Source organism: Priapulus caudatus, unplaced genomic scaffold, assembly GCF_000485595.1.
Source record: "Priapulus caudatus unplaced genomic scaffold, Priapulus_caudatus-5.0.1 Scaffold271, whole genome shotgun sequence".
In the NCBI taxonomy this organism is placed as follows: Eukaryota; Metazoa; Priapulida; class Priapulimorpha; order Priapulimorphida; family Priapulidae; genus Priapulus; species Priapulus caudatus.
In genome coordinates this window covers 203,447-207,797 of record NW_014577332.1, presented here as the reverse complement: position 1 = coordinate 207,797, position 4,351 = coordinate 203,447, and positions in this window count along the sequence as shown.

Here is a 4,351-nt window from a genome sequence, read left to right as displayed (position 1 = left end):
TTTATTTATTTTTTTGCTATATATTATTTATTATTTATGTTTCCCTATTATCTACTTCTGATATATATATATAGCAGTTTAATAGCAGTACGCTCCGTCAGTTGGCGTCGCGAATTCGTTTTTTTTCGTATTTCGAACGATTGCTCCACTGTCATGGAGAATTTTGCCGACTCTGCTTGCGCAAGAAGCTACTTGCTTTGCAGTCGCCCTGCCATCGCATCTAATACTTATAAAAAGGAGCCATAATTTACATAATCAGATTTTAGTCAGGTTGATTTTACAAACGAGTGGCCCGCTAGCCTCCATTTTCAGAAATTTGTGATGGCCGCAATTTTGAGAAATTTTTAGATGACCGTCATTTTTCGTTATCACTTAGAGTTTCCTTCCAAACTTCTAGTACATAAATTGTATTGCAGTTTTATAGTCATCATATCAAATCTTTAGTACGGCCGCCATTGATAGCCACGTACAGAGGGATCGACCCAATGAAAAATTTGAATTATTTTGTGTTATTAAGTGTTATCATTTTACAACGTCACAGTACCTGAAATCTTTACCGAGTCTGATCACTATACTGATTTTTAGATTCACGTGAGCTTTTGACACTCGATGCTCAAATCGACGGTTATTTTCGCCGGTATCTGGTTTCTAATGAATCCCTTGGTAATCTTTATAATTATCTTTATAATTACGTTACTACTTAATTAGGCTTTACTGAAGCCCCACTCTGATTCCATCGACCAACTCCGTTTTTTCTGTTTGCGCGAATGTCGTCGCAAATTAATTGATATATTATGTCAATAATCCCGCGACAGCATTTTCCTTATCAAAACACCTATTGAAATTGCGCAACTAGAAGCCTATTAATATATATAAGTGGGACCAATCTCTGGTGGTGAAAGTGTTCTATTTGGTGGGCGGCGTTTAGTTACAAGACAAACTTAGACAGTGTTTAGTTTAAAGACAGTGATTAGAGACACTTCTTTCGGGAGATAAAAGACGAATATAGTGCTCCTATTTTATAACACCAGCGTCCTATTGTTTACCTCGACGGACCGGTCTACCTTGACCGACAAGGTCATAAAAGTACATAATCAATCTCACCGTACTCTTGTTATTAAAAACGCTTCGTGTAAATATCAGTTTTGTGCAGCTATCGGTTTTAAAAATAGAAAAAAAAACATGTTCACGACACTTGCATCAACATTGCCATTGAAATGTGGTGCGCTTATATATACAATGCCCTTCAACGCTTCTATTATTTTATACGAGGTTGGAAAAAGTTCTATCGATGCATACAATGTCACGAGAAACCCTCAGTCAAACTCGAGTCTTAAGATTTGTTCGATAGCTAATTCTACGAGCCTACGTGTTTAATAAAACCGTATATCTCCAACTGCTGACACCCAAAAGAAAATATATACGAACCAATTTCAGAGAGACAATCGTTAACGGTGTCCTTCGGAAAGAATCTTCCGGGCCGAGCAAACGACGTTACTTTAAAGTAATCGTATATATAAACAGGAAACGTAGCGACGACAGGCGAACGTCGAAGAAACACCGAACTCGTTCCGACGCCTTTCGTCGATCGACTCCTGTCGTGATCGTCTTGTCGTTGCAAATGTCCGGCAGACTCACACGCGAACATTCGCCGCTGCTGCGCCGACGCAAACTTGTCGCACGCAGCATGTCGTCGTCGGCTTGGCGCGTGAGATGGTGCGCGTGCGAACGAGCACACGTTGATCGCTGACCGGGGCCGTACAGTCTCGTGGAAGCCCGCCACACCGCGCCGCGTGCTCACGCATGATCAGCTTCCCAGAATTGATGAGCCGACGGGCAGCCTCCCTCACCCTCCTCCTCAGGCGTGTGCGCCGCAGCACCTGTGCAGTGTACCTGCGCGTTGGAGCTCTGTATGCGTGTCGATATTCATCTGTCTGTTGGTCTGTCTATCTGGTTGTCTATATATATATGTATGTATATATACCTAATCATCCTCCTCACGTCGTCCGTCCATCAATCAATCAATCAATCCATCCATCCCAATCTCGTCCGTCGTCCGCCATCATCCATCCATCATCTAACCGCAGCATCCCATCCATCCATTCATCACCATCCATCCATCCATCCATCCATCCATCCATCCATCCATCCATCCATCCATCCATCCGTCCGTCCGTCCGTCCATCCATTCATCCATCCATCCATCCATCTATCCATCTATCCGCCCATCCATCCATCCATCCATCCATTCATTCGTTAGCAGCTTACCGCCTGCACACCACCTCGCATTGTCTGCCTGTCTCTTATCACCTTGCCTCTGTTCGCCTCACCGCCCCCATTACAACTTCCCACTCATATCACATGCTAAACTGCCTGCCTGCGTTCATACTAGCGTGTTTTGATGAACCATAGCATGTCATACAATTTCGCATCGCAAGGTAGACATGTCTATAAGGCATCGCCCGGCGCGCATAGCCCACTCCTGACCGCACTAGTCGCATTGCAGCGTGGTGACGTAAGCAGAAAGCGTGGTGACGTAAGCAGAATAAGTAGAATCTTGTAAGTCGAGTTAGATATGTTGGGATAGTTCAGTCGAGCGTGTACACAGCTTCAACCTCTGATGCGAAGACGAAAGTTTTCGCTAACGACACCGCGTATTTCCGCAGTCGTAGACAAACATGTCTCCTACACAGATCTCTTACATACACGAGAGTTTATCTCTTTCTAAAACGAGCATGACGGATCTCGTTTTCAACATTGTTTAACTTCGCATGCACGCCGAAACTGTGTCGTATCTTATAACGCCAAGCATCTGGTTATATTAGATTTGCCGTTGGTGCCACCTTCGCGGATGGAAAACCACCGCGCGCGCTCGGCTGAAGACAGTATGATAACATAGAACCGCTGTTACGTGCCTAACAGGATGACAGGATGACAGGATGACTAAGTACCTCAGACCACGTCTTTCGGAGCATCGTCATGTCCCGTTTTCTTTCGTTAATTTAGTTTCGCTGTGTTTGCCCTGCCGGCGAAAGAGGAACCGAATCGATTGAAAGTGCGCAATTGCAGCTGTTTTTGATCATGACAAGCACTTCTCCGTTCCGCAGTTGAACACATTCTGCGACGTAATATTATTGTAGTTCGGTTTTGAAGATCTTAGGTCCGGCATCGTAGCATCATAGATGATTGCAGCAAGGAGTAAAGACGACGTAGTCGCAGAATTTGTTCTTGAAGTGACTGCCTTTATTCGTAAACACAATACAAATATATATATATATACACTACGGCGACCTAAGCACCCAAGCCTAGGCCCCATGTCTCGTCTTCGTCCGCTACATCTTGATAGGAATGACCATGTAATAACTCACGTATGATCTGGGTAATGACTCACGTACGTCTCCTGGGTAGGTAACTCTCATGATCTTTCGTTCGTGCCTATTTATACGTTTCCGAAAACCGCCCGGCCCCATCAAATTATTCAATCCGACCGGTTTTTCGTCATTATCGGCCGGGCCTTGGCGGGGCTAGGAGACGCGTGAGGCTACGCATATATATGACGCCCTGCGTCCCGTGTCATTACACAAACAACAACGAACAACGAACAGGACAATTAGTCCCACTGCCTCGCCTGGCTAGAAGCCCCACTGATTAATTACAACGCACAGTGTACAATACAACAATATCAACGATGGTGAAAGAGATATTTAACGTGATGTTGGGAAGAAATGACGAACGACGTTGCTCGTTATCAACATTACGACGTTATCAACAGTCAACATCAATGAACATGAATGTTGTCGGAAAGTGTGTTGTCGTAGCTTTTTATAATCAAATGCGATTAATTAAAATGGCATGTGGAAACCAATTGCTTAATTAATGCGTGACATGTGCGCTTACTGAATTTGGTCGAAATCAAGATTTGTATTCAAAAATCGAGTAAAAAATCATCTTTATTAGAGCCGTATCGCTATAAAAGTACCGAGAATTCACTCGCATAGGTGCAATAACCTCTGACGAGCAGCTAACACCAATAAATACGTCATATCAGATACATAAATGTATACACACGAGAACTGCAATATTATCTACCGAAGGGCTTGTCCTCGCCCTTCGATATCGCCATTCTATTCCAACGAATCTGTTCCCACGCGCGATAAAGTCACTATCGTTGCACGTAAGTTCCAATACGATCTCTAATCCAGATGAAAGACCGGATACCAGAGAAGCGTCGCCTGAGAGGTGTTGATCCTGCCCGCTAAGCGCGAATCTTGCGCGCAGTTCCGCGGCAAGGCGCACGCGCCCGCGGGAACCTCCTACGAAAGTATCACACACACACACACACACACACACA